The 19,720-nt window shown below is 41.9% G+C and overlaps 1 long non-coding RNA gene across 1 annotated transcript; it reads left to right on the forward strand.

The window, feature by feature from the left end:
• The first annotated feature begins 3,603 nt into the window (after window positions 1–3,603).
• LOC132865933 (uncharacterized) lies at window positions 3,604–3,898 on the forward strand. The gene is made up of 3 exons (XR_009650527.1): window positions 3,604–3,645; window positions 3,738–3,791; window positions 3,877–3,898. It is a non-coding gene; the product is annotated as an uncharacterized LOC132865933 (long non-coding RNA).
• Window positions 3,899–19,720: the final 15,822 nt, after the last annotated feature.

The following is a 19,720-nucleotide window of genomic DNA, read 5'->3' on the forward strand; positions in this document are numbered from 1 at the left end:
CTGGATTTGGTGGACTCCTTGCATTTGTGGCCTTAAAAAACAATATTTCAAATTATATCCCGCAGTACAACAGTTTTTTTCCCCTAATGATTTGGTATGTTCTCTCCTTTTTCTCTTGGCTATGAAAAACTGTGTGCATATCACTGTATTAGTGCAGCCTTCATTCATTGTTTCTCCATTCATTGTTTTTATAGCACATTAATTGAACCAAAGCTGAAATAGAAAGAGTAAAGTAGGCTACAATAAAATAAGTACAGATGTCTCAAGTTGTTTTAAGTTGTTTTAAATTCAGTGAAATGCAGACACACACAAGTAGGCCAAGAGCCTAATTACTTGATAATGACAGCCATTGTTAGGCTACTGCTATTCAGATTCCACACATTAAATGGCTGATTAGATGGCCATTGCATTTTATCTTTTGCAAACTGGTTTAAAGACAACATTTAGGCTACATCCACACGACAACGGCAACGAGATGTTATTTAAAAATATATCGTGTCCAAATGGGCAACGATCAGTAAAATATCAGGTCCATATGGCAACGCAACGCTTGCTGAAAATGATGCAATACACATGCCACACCTCTAGGGGTGCTGTAAGACGGTCCCTTCGGAGACACCAGAACAATAGAAGAAGTAAGGACGCATGCGCATAAACTATTATGCACAAGACTTCATATTAGCCACAAAGTCAGGAAAATCTGTTCGTAAAATTACATTATAATGACCAAATACAATGAAAAGTATTTTTCCAGTCTCACCTGTGAAAGGTAATCCCATGTGATCTCGTTTGGACGGCAAACCTGTTGGTACAGTTAAACACAGCTAATCTTTATTCTCCGCTTTGACCTATCCAATATGGCGGCGAGGATGACGTATGATTCTACGCGGAAGGCGGCGTCTTTAATGGTCCGGAATAAATTGAATGCTACACGTTGATGGATTAATTTGTTGTTTCTCACCTGTGAAAGGTAATCCCATGTGATCTCGTTTGGATGGTAAACCTGTTGGTACAGTTAAACGCAGCACATGAATCTTTATTCTCCGCTTTGACCTATCCAATATGGCGCCGAGGATGACGTATGATTCTACGCGGAAGGCGGCGTCTTTAATGGTCCGGAATAAATTGAATGCTACACGTTGATGGATTAATTTGCTCTTCTACGCCCTTTTTGAGGAATGTATTATAGGACTTAAACCAACATCTGAAGAGGTGAGATCGCTCCTTTTTTTCCCTATTTTTGCTGGCGGGATTGACTCTGCCCTAAGGGCAGAGTCTCTCTCTCTCTCTCTCTCTCTCTCTCTCTCTCTCTCTCACTTTGCACCATTACACAATAAATATTCACAGTGAAAATATTTTGTAAGCGCGTTTCATGAACCAAGTTATAGGATTTGTTGACAGCTCGCATCGAGTTCGTTACACTTCTACCCGGCGTGAAGCACTCACAGTCATGTGGTTGTGACGTCATCATAAACAAATCCGTTCTACTCATCCAGACGACTTCGCAACGGCAACGTTGCCAGATCTTTCCACTCTGGAACCCGTTCTCAAAAAGATTGCGTTTTGGGCACCCAAAACGCCGGTGCCGTGTGGACGCCAGGCCTAAACGATAAGCAGTTGTATCGGAGTCACCTGAATCCGTTGCCGTGTGGACAGGGCCTAAACGAAAAGCCTAATGGCACAGCAATTCAGCATGCATCTATTTGAAAACGTTTCACCTTAGGCCTACAGCAAGATCAACTGAAGGTATGTCGATAGTACAGACATTTATTTAGCATGTTAGCTACCATGATGCCATCCTTTATGGAAAGAATCATACTCTGCACTACAGTGAATTGTTATTACTAGAGTAATGCTGTAGTGGAGAACAGAATTACTACAGTGTTAGTGCAGTAAATGCTATAGTTTGGATAAAAATAAACGGCATACTGCAATGGCTCTGTACTTTAATGCAGAAGGCAATTTCGTGGACAGGAAACACTGCCGTCCTGCCACAAGAAAAAAAAAGTATTGTTTTCGCATAAGGGATATCTGCCTCTATATTTACTAGAATAAATGGTTGTTGTTGCAAACTTTATGCGGTAGGCTATGTGGGTAGAAAATAGAAATGTATTTTTAGAATGTGGTAGTTTTATATCATGAGAGGGTTCTATGGAAGTCATTTGTTAACATTTTACTATCTAAATGTTTGTATCGCAACGACCGCCCTCCTCAGTTTGAAATGAACATAGACTGCTGATTGGCCACCAGGTTGCCTGACGTGGTGGGGGTGTGGCTGTGAAGACATGGATAATTGGGCTGATCGCAATGAACAGAATCAATTGCTGCTACCTTCGGACGCAGAGAGCACCTTTTGCTTCTACAGCTTCTACTTTGACAACAAAGCTTTGGATTCTACTTGACTACACGACTGGGATTCACTCTTGAAAAGGTAAGATTCATTTTATTGTGGTTGTATAAAGGCTAGTTTATATACACTCTGTCTCAGGCTGGAGCTTCACTGGATATGGTGCGCTACGCTTAGTCAAGTTAAGTCAAAATACATGAAGTTGAAAAATAATGGGCTATTTTTAGAATGTTCTCTGTGCTGCCTTTTCTGGTGTAGCTAATTCCATTGATTATAGTTAAGACTTTAATATTATAGTAATAATACTATAATAGCTACTATAAAAGCTAATTCCATTGATTATAGTTAAGTCTTTGACTTAATGCATCCATTGTAGTCCCAGCCGCAGACACAAGTTGCCAACAAGTAATTGCAGAATATTATTTATATATATATATATATATATATATATATATATATATATATATATATATATATATATATATATATATATATTCTGCAACAGACCATTCTTTTGTTACACATTTGTTTTGCTTTCCTGCTCGATTGAATGCAATGCTACTGTCATGTTTGTCACACATATTCTTACCTCATCCCCAGTTTTAATCCTGTGTGTATTTTTGTCAAGTGCAAGTATGGTTGTAAACTGAAACACTGTGCTTAACTTTATCTTGTTTGTAATGTTGTATTTAAATTTTCCCCACTTTTCATTGCAACAGGTACACATTGTTTGCATTGTATTGCATGCTATTGCATTGCAGCCAATGAGTTCAAAGAGGTTGGCCAGACAGACCTATACAAAGGAATGGAAGAGGGCGCGGCGAGAGGTGTTGAATGTGCGAGCACTGGTGCGTGCCCAGCTGGATGCAGGAGATGCAGCAAGCAGGGAAGAGCAGGCTGCGCGAGATGCAGCAATGACAGGCCAGGCTCTGCAAGAAGCAGAGCAACAACATCATGGACCTCAACACATGCCAGAGATACAACCAGCGGAGATTGAAGAACAGCCTGAGTTCATGGCAGAGCCAACAAGTTCGGTCAGCAGCTCGGAGCAGGACAGCAGCAGTCCCTCAACCCATGTCAGTCCAGCAGCCAGCCGTCGAACCTTGGAAGAGTCGTACATTGAGGAACAAACATCATCTGACCCAGTTGAGGGTACATTTGCTTTGAATTTTATATTTACTATCTGATTACAAGTTCTTAACCAAGAAAGCAAACACTAACAATTTTCTTTTCAAAAACTTCAGGAATGACCCATGGCGAAGAGGAGGGGGCTTCAGGCATGGCTGCCGTAATAAGGCGTAAGTACTTCATACACACTTGTTGATGTTCACACAGGAAAAGTGTATTGGGTATAAAACTAAAATGAATTTCATCTCAATTCTACCTGTAGTCCTGGAGGAACAAAAGAGGCTCCTATTGAGGACGACGGATGACACAAAAAGAAGTAAGTAATATGTACACACATTTTCACATATGACAAGTATATTATGTTCAAAAACTAAAATGAATTCTATCACAAATGTACCTAGCCATGGAAGAGCACATGGGGCAAATGACTAGGAGAATGGAGGCTATGGAGAGGAGGATGGAGGGTATGGAGAGGAGGTCAGAGACGTTGGAGGCTGCCGTGGTCTCGAACCCGTCTCAGCCTCCTCAGCAGGAAGATGTGCTGTTGGGCCTATGCAGCACAGTGGAGGAGCTGGAGGAGCTAGACAGGAGTCTGGCTCAACCAGAAAGAAGGAACCAAATGGTAATTAATTGGACATAATTATATATGAAATAAATTGTCATTGGTAATATATTGATTTGGCTAATGAAAGTAGACCACATAAGCTCTCCAAATTCATTTTCATTGTATACTTATGTTTTTCTTGTTTTTGTTTGTTTTTTTGTAGAAACGTTTCCTTGAAAGCCTGGGAGGGGCGAATCCGGGGGCAGCCATTCGTCGCATTCTACGCCAGGTGGCTACCAACAATGTTCTGGCGCAGTACAGTCTGAGGGGGAGGAGAGCAAAAAAGCCTTTCCAGAACTTAACCCTTTGCAAAATTATAACGGGTAAGTGTTCATATATTTTTCAAATCAGTGTTATGCCAAGTTTGACTGAGATTTAAATGTGTAACTTTTTTTTTACTTCTATTTGTAGAGGCCTGCATGCAGAACTTCCCTGGTAAGAAGGTAGCTGATATTGAGAAGTGCATTAGGCATGCACTGAAGTTTGCACCACACAGACTGTAAATTAAACTTAAGTCTTTCTTTTATCAATCGCTGAATATTCACAATAATTAAATGAAACGTTGGCACTAAGTTGGCGTTAAACGTTTTGTTTCTTATTCTTTTTAGGTCAGCTGGTCCTCAAGATTGAAGACGTACACCAACTTCTATGCACACACGCCCATTTTTGGCATTTCTAAAATTTTTATTATTTTTTGCCTTTATTGTATTTTATTAAGAAATAGTTTTCATAATTGTCTATAGTTGTCAGATGTTTTATAATGTATAATAATGTTGCACTGTTGCTGATGTCCTTACCAATGTTGTATTCTTGATATTTTTTCTATTAAACTTTCTAGTCCTGCAACATTTTTCTGGTCATTCATCACTGCTTATATGTTCTGAAGTAAATAGTTGTCATGCAACCAAAACTTTTACAATGAATTACATACTACAGAAATATAACAACATTATGGTGAGGGAAAGAACATTGGGGGAACACTGAGGGAACCAAACATGTAACCAACGAGGTTACTAGAATGTTGTAAGGGAACCTTGTGGGAACCAACACATAATAAACAAGGTTGGGGGAACATCAGGAGCACGTCTAGGGAACCAAACATGTAACTAACAAGGTTATGGGAACAATATGGAAACGTTGAGGGAACAAACATGACATGAACAAGGATAAAGGGACGGTGTGAGAACGGTGAGGGAACCAAATGGGAACCACATGAGTAACGTTCTGGGAACCAAAATTAAACTTTCCTGCCAACCAAGTGACAACCTAAACAGAACCAAAAATGACTTTCAGGGAACATAGCCGGAACCAAACTGGAACCAAAGGCTCGTGTTCCAGGAACGTTCTGGGAACCAAAAATTGTTAGTAGGGATACGTTCATGCTGTCTGGCATTGCACTCCAATCAACAGGTTTTGGTTAAGTGTCACAGAATCACTCTCTACCATTCTTGGCTGTCACATCCCAGCAACCCCTTCCCTATGTATACTTGGTGATACAACAGCTATCAATATAAGCACCTCATGCAATAAAATACTGCTAGTAGCACTGACTATCACCAAGAAAACAATCCTCATGAACTGGAAATCAAGGAATACTGTACACATCACTCATTGGAAAAATTTGTTAATGGATTATATATCATTGGACAATATATCCACTCCAAACTTAAACAACACTCAGGATACACCCTCCCCTTGGACACCCTTCATCACCTTCTTACAGTTATGACCTGACCCTCTGCGCCTGAGATCCAACTCACAACTTTACATCTACATGTAAATAGCTATAAATAATAGGGCAGCGGATGGTAGCTGGAACAATGATTTTTACTATTATTATTACTTATACAATCTCCCTCTCCCCTCCCTTTTTTTTGGTTTAAAATTATTTTTTTCCCCTCTCCTTTCCTCCCTTCTCTTTCTCTCTGCCTCTCTCTACTTCACTCATCCCTGTTCTGCCTGGGCCCCATGGGTGGCTCGGGTGACCCGGTCCTGTTGGGTTGCCATGTGGGACCGGTGTTGGTCGGTGCTGTGGGGTATTTGTGGGTTCTGGGCCCCTGCCGCGCACTTGCCCTTTGCGCGCGCACACACACCTCTTCCTGCCAATACTCAACATGCCTTATTCTCTTTTAAATGCACTACACATTAGATTGCATACATCATATATCTACCAATAACAAGAACAACAAATAGACTAGGGCAAGTGAGGCGTGCATGCAGATGCCTCTGCAGGTGTTTCACTGCATGCCTCGCTTCTTTTAATGCTAACACAATTTACAGGAGCCATATATCTATGAGTACGCAGGGTTGTTGCAGCGAGCAGGGGGAAATCTGGGCAGAGACTCACCCTGCACGCACACTTCTCTTAATGCAATACATTAGAGAAAACCCACAATATCGCCATTTACATTCTTACATAGGACAAATATGGCGTGATGGTCTGGATTCGAGGTGTGGTGGGTCATGGGGGGGTGGGGTGCTGGGAACCCTGGGCCGTGGGCTGGTTAGCACGCAGGGCCTTCCCTCTGCCGTCTCATTGTGGTATATCTTGTGCGCATAGTTCGAATTACGGGGGGTATTGGGGGGTACTATACCCCCCAATGAAGACCCAGTACCCCCCAAAGAGACAAAAATATAAGTTTTGGGGGGGTCCAATATTTTTTCTGATATTGTGAAAAGGAATATATAATTCAAACCAACTCCCATTCGGCATTCTTATTGTAGGAACATTTTAATGCAAATCGATTTCAGACAGACACCCCTATTGTGGACCGTACTATTTTTAGTCACCGCAGCGCTAGAACGCGCTAGAAGCAACAGCTTCTAGTCCACACCGTATTCAGTTGATTCATCAGATACAGTCAGAGCATTTTTTAACATAGTTACTGGGAGACCAAATGGTCTCCCAGTGGCCAGATTTGGTCTCCTAATCAATGCCAAACCAGCTTCACTGGGAGACCAAATTTTAAACCAAGTTATGTCTTATCATTTGGTTCAATCAGTTGCAATTAATTAACCAAGTACCATGTAAGTATATATTTAACAAGGAATCTTCTCCCTACAGAGGACGATGGACAGCCACATGACTGTGTTGCTCTCACTAACGATTTTTGTTCCCCCAGGGCAGATTTAAAGAGCGACCCTTTGGAAAATCCAGACATGATCCTCTATGTGGATGGTTCAGCCTCCAGAGACAGGAAAGAACAAAGTAGGTTTTGCCGTAGTCTCAGATCACGAGGTCCTCAAGGTGTCACGTCTGCCCTCGAACCTGTCGGTGCAGGCTGCAGAGCTCTGTGCCCTCATTGAGGCATGCAAATTGGCAGCAGGGCAATCTTTCAATATTTTTATGGACAGTAGGTATGCATTTGGCGTTGTGCATGATTTTGGCACCATTTGGAAACATAGAAATTTTCTCACTAGCACAGGATCTCCCTTTGCACATCATAAACTGGTCTCCGAGTTGTTGGATGCTATTCTACTCCCTAGAGCCATTGCTGTGTGCAAGTGTGCTGCCCATACTAACAATACTGATCTTGTGTCTCAAGGGAATGCCAGGGCGGACGCGGCAGCTGTGTGCAGCCTCGGCTTCCAGTTCACCCTCTAACCTTGCTTTTCCTCAGGTTACTACCCCTTGTTTACAGCTAGCGGACCTTCAGAGCACTGCCACCCAGGACAAGAGACGAGTCTGGAAACAGGCAGGCTGTATCCTTGCAAACTCGGTCTGGGTTTGTCCCTCGGGCCGTCCCTGTCTACCAAAATACATGTTCCCTTTCTATGCAAAATTGGCACATGGGCTCACCCATGTGTCAAAAGGGGGGATGGTAGCAGAAGTAACAAAGAGATGGTTCACAAAGGGGTTTTCAAATTATGCTGCGAAATTTTGCAAGCAATGCTTGATATGTGCACAACATAATGCAGGTCAAGGTATCAGACTAACTCAAGCAGCACACCCAATACCAGACAAACCATTTGATCACCTCCAAATGGACTTTATTGAACTGACACCTAGTGAAGGGAAAAGGTATTGCCTGGTAATAGTTGACATGTTTTCAAAATGGGTAGAGGTATTCCCCACAGCTAAACAAGACTCAGAGGCGGTAGTCAAAGCACTCCTGAGAGATGTAATTCCTAGGTGGGGTATACCTAGCAAAATCTCAAGTGACAATGGAACACCCTTTGTTAATGCAGCCCTAAAGAAAATAGGAACATTCCTAGGGATAGACCTGAAACAACATTGTGCCTATCATCCTGCCAGTGCGGGAGCAGTAGAGAGGGAAAATGGGTCACTTAAAAATAAACTAAGCAAAGCTTGTGCAGAAACAGGGCTAGGATGGACAAAGGTCCTCCCTGTAGTACTCACACAAATGAGGATGCAAACTAGACCTAAACATGGGTTAAGCCCATTTGAAATTCTGTTTGGATGAGTACCCAACATGGGGATAGGGCCAGCTCAAGGAACACTGCTGGACACCACACTGTGTGATGATGCAATGTTGAATTACTGTGCAACGTTGTCCTCTGCTTTGAAATCTATCCACAAACAGGTAAAAGAAGCACTTCCCAAACCCGCTGAGGGACCTCTGCACAATCTACAACCAGGGGATTGGATCGTGATGAAGGACTTCCGACGAACCAAGTGGAACAAGCCATGGTGGAATGGCCCATTCCAGATCCTGCTCACGACCCCAACGGCAATGAAGGTCACAGGCAGAGTGACATGGATCCATGCTAGCCACTTCAGGAGGGTTCCTGAACTGGCTGAGCAGGAGGGAAAAGAAGGCCTAAGTGACCCAGATGCTGACTAAAGCTCGAGGAGAAAGAAGTGTTAATTGAGTACATCTGAGAACAGAACCCCAACCATAAGGTGGGACAAGTGGTAACCCGAGACTCAGGAGGAGAGGTAAGTGATTATCATTTAGAAGGTGCCCTACATGACCGCTTTCCTGCTTTGATCTAAACCACGTGGCGAGCAAGTTCCACGGGACTGAGCACAACAGCAGAGTTATGCTGTTGCACCCTCAATAGAGAAGAGTATTTTAGTATCTAGTCAGTAAAACTGGTTTCAGAAGTCCCGAGTTTCTCCAAGCTCCGGTGAGGTGGGACGAGGGCTGATGGGGCATGCCCGCCCTCTGAGCACCAATACACGTCAAGAAGGGCAAGGGTTAACTCCGAGACCTAGTTAACATAAAATGAAGGGGGTAAATCATTATAAACTAGGTCCAGTCATGGGCCTGAGCATCTTGATCCTACTGGGGCTCACAGGAGAATTCATGTAGTGGTCGATACAGGGAACCCGACTGACACAGAATCGAGACGAAGGAGACATCCAACTCATAATTTGTATTGGCAGTATGCTAATTTTACAGCTAAACAAGCTAACAGGTCAAATTGTCTAGTTTGCTCAATCCTGCCACACACCGTTACACAACCATTCGTGTTCGAGATCGCCAACACAACGAATGAAGACACTGCGCAAGCATGACGAGCTGTGATGGAAGCTGTCTGTAATGATCTAGAAAAAGGCTGTAGTGTCACGTATCAAGGTGGGGGAGACGACCCGAGGGTAGAAATTGGTGTAAATGAACTAGGAAAGGGGATAAATTATACCTTATGCGCAGGGCGAAAGGGCGATCCGAACTCAAACCTCGTAGAGAAGGTCAAGGAAACTAGGTGTTCAACCATTTGCACTGTGCAGGGCTCAGTCCCAAATCCAAATGTGACCTGCACGGGACGAAGTGGCACTCTGTACAAGCAAGGCAGAAAAGCGACAATAGGAGGTGACTTAGGACCAGGAGGGAATCTAACTCAATTAGCGGGTCCAACCTTCTGTTACCCAGGCTGGCAATGGAAGTGTGGTCACTATGTGTATAACTTTCTTCTGGTAGATTGGAAAGGCACGTGTGCCCTGATCCAATTGGAGGCCCACCTTATAATAGCAACCCCTGAGACGAGTGGCAGACGGCGCAGAAGTGTCGACGATGATTTTCCTCCTCCAGAACATCAGCTGCAACCCAAGGTGAAGAAATTCTTCCAGGCACTGTTTCCACAGTACGGGATAACACAACTCTGGAATGAACTTGAGGTGGTGCATTATAGGCTGGCGCAGTTTGTGAATTCAACCATAGAGGCCATGGAGGGTGTGAGAACTGAATTGACCGCACTCAGATTAATGACGACACAGAATCGCATGGCCCTTGACATCCTTTTGGCAAAGGAAGGTGGAGTGTGTGTCATGATAGGAGAACACTGTTGTACGTGCATTCCTGAAAACGACGAGAATCATGGTAACATCACTGAGGCACTGAACAAGATGTGCAAGGTTGCTGAACAATTACGAGCAGATGAACATGGAGGAGACAAAGACAGCTGGTGGTGTTGGTTTAGTGGATGGAAGACTCTAATTCTATCCACCATACCGGTCCTGGGCTTAGTGATTGTGATGTTATGTTTGCTCCCTGTTCTCTGTCAATGTTGTATGTCTGTGTTTCAGAGGCAGCTGACAAATATCGGTTACCAGATGGTGAAAATAGACTCCGATGACTTGCCTGACTGGCCTCCAAACTCACATGAAGACTATAACCCACCGTTCGATGACATCAGCACAGTTGACATGAAACTAGTCCTGACTTAAAACACTTTCATTATGATTGTTTCCTGTTCTATTATTCCTGATCTATGTATATGGCTTACTAGCATTCATTTAAGACGTCTATGTCTTATAAAAACAGCCTTAGCATTATCCCTGTACACTCAATGACGTGTTAAGTCGAATCTCTCTGGGAACTCTTATCACTGAAACTGTGTACAGTTCTTTTCTTTCCTTTTAGCAATTTTTATCCTATAGGATAAAAAGGGGGGAGAATGTGAGGGAATTTTAATGGATGAACGTTTCTATTCTCTGTGTTTCTGTGTGTTGAGCTCAAGTGGCCTAATACTGAGAAATAACTGAGAAAGATGTTTTTTTCCAATGTTGTAATCACTTTTCTGTGGCCTTGGTGGTAATGAGCAGGGTGCTTGAGTTCGTCCTAGCTTGCATCTTCCTGACCTCGGTGGTGATAAGCAGGGTGCCCGAGTTCTCATAACTACGCATCTGCCTGCACATACCAAAGCATGCCAGGTGCACACTTTAACAAAGCTTCATAGAAAATCTTGAGCCAATCACGTGAAGATGCAAGCAGTAAGCGAATGCCTTTAGAGTATAATAGATAGCAGCCACTAAAACACAACTCAGAGAGCGCGCACATACTCTCACATCACTAGAGGTGATGCTCTGCTTTAATTTTCTTTCTTTCCTTTCTTATATTCCTTTGTATGATTTACTATAACGGGTGGCACGGTGGTGTAGTCGTTAGCGCTGTCGCCTCACAGCAAGAAGGTCCTGGGTTCGAGCCCTGGGGCCGGCGAGGGCCTTTCTGTGTGGAGTTTGCATGTTCTCCACGTGGGGGTGCTCTGGTTTCCCCCAAAGACATGCAGGTTAGGTTAACTGGTGACTCTAAATTGACCGTAAGTGTGAATAGTGCAGCGGTTAAGAGAATAATTGTTCAAATTATGATAAAAGTACCAAACTTGGACCAAGTACAGCCTGAACCCTTGTCTTCCACATAAGGGAGAGCTTCACCAGAAATTTGCATTATTTCAGGGGTAGATTAAGTATTAAATATTGGGTATCGGTTAATATGTTAAATATTATAAAAATCATTTAACACTGTGTATATAGTCAAATTGGTGGCCTATTTTCCCTTCAAGTGGAAGACAGCTATTGATTAGAGGGATTTTAAGCATGTTTAGCTAAAATAATAGTGGTTCTGCAGCATAAATACTTCAAAATGTACACAATTTAAACTTTGAATATACAGAATACTTAACAGTTAAGAATTATACCATATCAGTAACATTTGGCCTACATTATACATGGCTGTTCATCCAATTGTTGCACAATTTATAGCTGTGTAACTTAAAAGTAACAATCCTATGTCTTTTTCATGTATTTCACTCTTTAGAGTATTGTCCTTAAACATTAAATTTTGATTTAAAGGGTTTCAGTTTATTGTTATACTTGATCTCAAATATGATGTTATTCTTAAGGGCTGGTTGAACCATTTTCTGTACAGACTTAGCATAATTATAGAAAATGGTTCAATGGTGAGTTGAAATGTTAAAAATGGGTCTGAGACCTATCCTGTCTGTCTGCATCTGTTATTATCATTTTCAGAAAACTTTGTTGTGGTTTTTACAAGACTCTCCTGCATGAGCAAAAAAAAAAGAACAAAAAGTTGATATTGACCTGAGTGGGTGACATTGGTTTGATTATTTGATCTGATTATATCCTCTGGCTACATGATTACACATTCTGTCTTACAGATGCATGTGCATGTTCATAATCACAAAATGAGAGACCTGAACTGAGGACTGCCGACATCCTGGCTGCCATTAATTTTGAACTCTTGTAATTGGTGGTGGATTCAGCTTGAGTAGAATAGTGGAGGTGATTATCATAAAATTGATGATGTAAATTAATACATGTACATGTAATATGAGCTAATCATTTTGAATTTTATATTTTAAAATGTCTATCTACAGTATGTGGAGGATGCTTGTACATATTTATAGACACCAATTCTTTTGCAATTCACTACTATGAAAATGGCACTAATTTTCCTAACACTATTTTGTCTTTCAGATGCATGTGCATGTTCCTGATGGTACTGAACTGTAGCATTTTCATGTGCATATAACAGCTTACTGACTAATACCTGCAATGTAAATTCATGGTGGAGGATTGTAATTAGACATTTTAGTTGGTGGAAGTAATCTGGTAAAAATGCAGAAAACATTCAAGCTAGTTGCTTCAGGCCCGATGGGACAGTCAAGCACTACTGCGAAACCAACAGACTGGTCGTTATGTTTCTTGTGCCAAACAGATGATGCAGGATTAGGTGAACTGAAATGTCCAGCAAGGAGAACAGAAGAAACATCTGGTTATGATTACATTGCAAATAATCTTTCAGAATTTGACAAAATCAATCGTGTGCCTATGAATATAAATCTGAATAGGTTGAATGATGGTCAGGGCATAGTAGAGACACTCAAGGCTCATAAAGCTGTGTACCATAAAGTCTGTTATGACAGATGTAACAAACAAAAGCTTCAACGAGTGTATAAGATGTCCTTTGTTAATTCCTTGAATAAAACTTTTGAATAGCAATTAAATAATTGGTGTGCTTAGTTACTTTTTTTCTGAAAGTTTAAAATATTTTTTATTGGTCATTTCTACATTGTCAACACTTTTTAAGTATTTACAAAGTACATTTAGCCTTGTTTTTGTTGTTGTCAAAGAGATAGTTACAAAATAAATACACACAATGCATATTTCTTGCTAAAAACCGAGTATCCTAAATAAAAAATTGAATCCACCCCCTTAATCTTTTAATTTTTGCTGAAGCTCTCCTTTTTCTGCTTACCAATGGTCTTGGCTATGCATCTGCAAAATTTGGTACTTTTATCACAATTTGAACAATTCTTCCAAATATTCTCCTTAACCGCTGCACTAGAATGGTTGTCTGTGTCTATTGGCCCTTTTCCACTACCCTTTTTCAGCTCACTTCAGCTCGCTTCAGCTCACTTCAGCCCGACACGGCTCGCGTTTCGACTACCAAAAAACAGCACGATTCAGCTCGCTTCAGCCCTGCTTAGCCCCTAAAACTCGCACGGTTTTGGAGTGGGGCTGAAGCGAGCCAAAGCGAGCCGAGTGAGGCTGGGGGTGTGAGCAGACACTCCCCTGTGCACTGATTGGTGAGGAGGAGTGTCCTCACATGCCCACACACGCCCCGCGAGCACGCTGGGATCTGTAAACACCGCAAACCCGGAAGGAGAAGAATTACGAATTACGAGAATTTCTGAAGCCTTATGCGCCTCGCCTCATCTATACACTCTTGCCAGTATCTGTTGGCGTTGTCGGTGACAACAAGCCACAGAACCAAGACCAGCAACACTAACGACTTCATGTCCTCCATGTTTATTGTTTACTATTCGGGTCGTGAGACTACCGCTTAAAAGATCACTGATGTCACTGTTTGCGCTGCTTAACGACATCACGTGACGTCCACCCACTTTCGCTAACTCCACCCAATGTGTCCACCCACTTCCAGCCAGCACGGTTCAGCACGGTTGTAGTCGAAATGCAACTCCAACAGCCCCGCTCAGCTCGACTCAGCACGGCACGACTCAGCCCGACTCAGCCGCGTTTGTAGTGGAAAAGCAGCATATGTGTCAGCCCTGTGATGACCTGGCGACTTGTCCAGGGTGTACCCCGCCTTTCGCCCGTAGTCAGCTGGGATAGGCTCCAGGTTGCCTGCGATCCTGTAGAAGGATAAAGCGGCTAGAGATAATGAGATGAGAATTAGATGAGATTTACTATAATAAATAACTGAAAAGACGACTGTTAAGCGTTCTGAAGTGTTTATTAGAAATTTCCATTACAATTAGAACAATGTCATCTGTGTCATCAGAAATAGATGACTCTGAAGGAATATTTTCTGCATTTTATTACATGCACACGATGAATTCACATGGTAAAGTTCTTCCTTTTAGTGAAAAGAGTTTCAAAAAGTTCAAAGAGTGCACTGAATTGTGGAAAGAGTTTGAAGAAAAACCAGAATCTAAGATCACAACACAAGCAGACTTTCTTGATTTTGACAGGAGTGGTGCATGTATAAGATGAGATGCAGAAGCTGGAGAAGGCATTGATTGCAGAAATTTAGCTTTGGCAGAATATGATACAGCTATCTTTGGAGAAGAGTCAGATATTGAAGATGAAATTTAGGTCTTTAAGAATCCACTGATGTTCACAGAAGAGATGTAAACTAAACAGCTTTTAGTATAGCACATTCTAACATGGGTCTTGTTTGAATAACCTCATGTTTTCTCATTTTGTTTTGAAGAAGAGGGCATATTATACCATGACATGAAAAATTATAGATATCATTCAAATTCTAAGTCAATGCAAAATCAACTCCAAGTCAAAACCTCTTTAAAAAAAGGACATATAATTGAAATGAAAGGTTGGTGTAACTGCAACTGAGACAATTTTTAACAGAACTAATGTGCTGAATTTACTAAAAATATTTTAACTGAATTTAATTCATACTGGATTGTCAATTATCAAAATAAATGATACATATGTTTAATTTAACTGTATTTACCTGTAAACATAAAGCAATTAAACACTAACATTTGAATTAAACATTTATTCCATCATTATACAAGTAAAACAAGATATTCAGTCAGTCTAGTTTCCTTTGCAAATGACAATGTCCATGCTATAAAAACATTGAGCCAAACTGAATTCTGCATATTAGTATGCAATCTTTAAAACATTGGTGAAATGTACCAAGAACATTAGCAATAGCAATAAATGCCAGTAAACAGGGGCTGTTTGACATTAAAAATTGTAACCTCAACTTGGATTATATAATATTAAAATTATTAGGTATGTTTAAGTATACAGTATAACCAGTTTTATTATTGCCAATGAACATGTCAAAATGGGCGGCACGGTGGTGTAGTGGTTAGCGCTGTCGCCTCACAGCAAGAAGGTCCTGGGTTCGAGCCCCGGGGCCGGCGAGGGCCTTTCTGTGTGGAGTTTGCATGTTCTCCCCGTGTCCGCGTGGGTTTCCTCCGGGTGCTCCGGTTTCCCCCACAGTCCAAAGACATGCAGGTTAGTTTAACTGGTGACTCTAAATTGACTGTAGGTGTGAATGTGAGTGTGAATGGTTGTCTGTGTCTATGTGTCAGCCCTGTGATGACCTGGCGACTTGTCCAGAGTGTACCCCGCCTTTCGCCCGTAGTCAGCTGGGATAGGCTCCAGCTTGCCTGCGACCCTGTAGAAGGATAAAGCGGCTAGAGATAATGAGATGAGATGAGATGAACATGTCAAAATGTCCATGCTATGAGAGCAACAAGCCTGCATCAATAACAGTGTTCAACACATTCAATAAAGTTACACAACAAACAATAAGAGTCCAAAAAGTACTTTTTTTTGTTATCAATGTAAATCTCAGCTTGCATTAAGACTATACAGGAGCTAAACTTTCAGGCAACCTTGCCAATGAAAAGTTCACACGGTATGAGAGCATCTTGCTGATCAGTAGTTAGGGACTACATAAGCAGGTAATTTTTCAGTCTCTGAACCTTGGTTGAAAGGTTTCCTGAATGCAGCTCCAGCATTACTTTTTGGAATATCTCAAAACTATATTTGAAATTCTTGGGGTATCTCAGATCCAAGGCATAGGTTAGTCCCAACAGATAGCAGCAGGCTCTACTAAGATCCCCAAGACTGCTGAGGACAGTGATGCCCTCCGTCACAATTCCTACAGTGGTGCTTGAAAGTTTGTGAACCCTTTAGAATTTTCTATATTTCTGCATAAATATGACCTAAAACATCATCAGATTTTCACACAAGTCCTAAAAGTAGATAAAGAGAACCCAGTTAAACAAATGAGACAAAAATATTATTCTTGGTCATTTATTTATTGAGGAAAATGATCCAATATTACATATCTGTGAGTGGCAAAAGTATGTGAAACTTTGCTTTCAGTATCTGGTGTGACGCCCTTGTGCAGCAATAACTGCAACTAAACGTTTCCGGTAACTGTTGATCAGTCCTGCACACCGGCTTGGAGGAATTTTAGCCCATTCCTCCATACAGAACAGCTTCAACTCTGGGATGTTGGTGGGTTTCCTCACATGAACTGCTTGCTTCAGGACCTTCTACAACATTTCCATTGGATTAAGGTCAGGACTTTGACTTGGCCATTCCAAAACATTAACTTTATTCTTCTTTAACCATTCTTTGGTAGAACGACTTGTGTGCTCAGGGTTGTTGTCTTGCTGCATGACCCACCTTCTCTTGAGATTCAGTTCATGGACAGATGTCCTAACATTTTCCTTTCGAATTCGCTGGTATAATTTAGAATTCATTGTTCCATCAATGATGGCAAGCCGTCCTGGCCCAGATGCAGCAAAACAGGCCCAAACCATGACACTACCACCACCATGTTTCACAGATGGGATAAGGTTCTTATGCTGGAATGCAGTGTTTTCCTTTCTCCAAACATAACACTTTTCATTTAAACCAAAACGTTCTATTTTGGTCTCATCCACGGGCGCAGATAGAGGGGGGGACAGGGGGGATTCGTCCCACCCAGATTTAAATTCACCTCGTGCAGTCCCCCCCACTTATAGGGAGGAAAAAAAGTCTATGCTGTCTTTCTTTGCATAAGGCAAACCTCACGGAAAAATCAAAAGACTAATTACCATTCGGTTTATCGAGGTGCACAGCAGTACATACATAGTTGCAACTGCGCAGACTGCACAGGTTGCGAGCTCGAGCTTGGTTGCTATGGTTACCCACAACAAGTTTGACAGGCGTATCGGGGACAGCTCCTAGTTCAGGACCCCAACACGGCATGATGAAGGGTGCCAAAAGGCAGAAAATGATTGCATCGTTTTTTCAAAAAAAAAAAACGACTGTAAGTAAACTGTGCCTTACTTTATCATATCACCTTGCAATTTTTTGATAGTCTGTTCAAAGTAATGTCGTAGTGAAAGTAAAATCGTACGGAGTAGAGATGCCTTTCTGGTAGCCTCCTTTCGGTGGTAGCCTGTAGATACAGTGCTCAGAAGGCAGTTTTAATGTTTAATCTGGCGTTCCCTGCCATAATTTCAGCGAGCATATTGTTTCATAAGGAAACTTTGCAAAGAGTTGTTGACTGACTGCCGCTCACGCAACACACAGGCATAGTTAGAAAGTCAGGATGCACTGGTTTACACTTTACACACACACATAGCCCAGCCTCTCGCTGTGTTTAACAGTTGGAACTTAGCGGTTTTAAAACTAGTTTTGCAGTTTCTGTGTGTGATGATAATGTGTAAACTTTGGATTTCCATAGGCTATGTTAAAATGTTATCATTGTCCTGGCCTGCAGGTAGTTCCTGGTGATGGCAGTGAGGGAGGTGAAATAACATGTATTGAGGTATTTCAGGGTCACGTGACACCCCGGTGTCCGCCATTTTGGACGGCAAGCTAGCTAATGTCAACAGCAGTAGCTGGTATCTTACTGTAGCAATGTTTACGTTCAGTCATTTGGATGACTGTTAAAACCTTTCAGTCTCAAGTTTTTCCTTTACTGGATTTACTAGTTTACTGAGATAGTGCGCGCGCTAGCCAGGCTCCCGGCCGGCGAGCGCGCTAGCCAGGCTCCCGGCCGACGAGCGCGCTAGCCAGGCTCCCGGCCGGCGCGCGCACTAGCCAGGCTCAGTAAACTAGTAAATCCAGTAAAGGAAAAACTTGAGACTGGAAGGTTTTAACAGTCATCCAAATGACTGAACGTAAACATTACTACAGTAACATACCAGCTATGATGTTGTTGACATTAGCTACTGCTAACAGCTAGCTGCTAGTACACTGCTACAACTACACCGACCCTAATAATACAGTTCTTAGTCATTGCCTGGTAACAGCAAACTTATAACGGGCCATGTCTCAACAGACTAAGAAGTTATTTCAATGACATTTAATAACATTTTGTTTATCCTGAGGACCGAAAGTAAATGAAAATGTGAACAAACTTTAGCTGTAATCAGATGGCGACCACCGGCTCCAGGGACGACCCGCTGATGTAGGCATGTTACCCAGCCTGACACACAATATTTGTAGGTATCCAAACTTGTATACGCTTTCAGATCAATACCTGTGTATGGCGATGGGTTTTTAACGACATAGGTATACAGATCATGTGGGCCGAAGTCAGGTAAAGACGAGGGCTTGGTGTACTTCCGTATGTCAGTGAACAATCCTGGTGGAAGCAGGTAAACGTTGTTCTCTAAACCTGCTAACCTCAATTTTTGCAAATACCTCTCCCTCTGCTCGCCCTGTAAATGCCCTACATCGCTGGATAGTGAAGGTGTTTTCTGCATCTCGCTCCTTTTTCTTTTATGTTTTTCGTTTGTCGCCTTCCTCGCATTCAAACTGATTCGAGCTGTGCCGTCCAAAATGGCAGCATCACATGACTTGGTCACGTGAGTGAAATACCTCAATACACACTACCGTTCAAAAGTTTGGGGTCACCCAGACAATTTTGTGTTTTCCATGAAAAGTCACACTTTTATTTACCACCATAAGTTGTAAAATAAATAGAAAATATAGTCAAGACATTTTTCTGGCCATTTTGAGCATTTAATCGACCCCACAAATGTGATGATCCAGAAACTCAATCTGCTCAAAGGAAGGTCAGTTTTATAGCTTCTCTAAAGAGCTAAACTGTTTTCAGCTGTGCTAACATGATTGTACAAGGGTTTTCTAATCATCCATTAGCCTTCTGAGGCAATGAGCAAACACATTGTACCATTAGAACACTGGAGTGATAGTTGCTGGAAATGGGCCTCTATACACCTATGGAGATATTGCACCAAAAACCAGACATTTGCAGCTAGAATAGTCATTTACCACATTAGCAATGTGTAGAGTGTATTTCTGATTAGTTTAAAGTGATCTTCATTGAAAAGAACAGTGCTTTTCTTTCAAAAATAAGGACATTTCAAAGTGACCCCAAACTTTTGAACGGTAGTGTGTGTATATATAT

Source organism: Neoarius graeffei, chromosome 18, assembly GCF_027579695.1.
Source record: "Neoarius graeffei isolate fNeoGra1 chromosome 18, fNeoGra1.pri, whole genome shotgun sequence".
NCBI classification, from domain to species: Eukaryota; Metazoa; Chordata; class Actinopteri; order Siluriformes; family Ariidae; genus Neoarius; species Neoarius graeffei.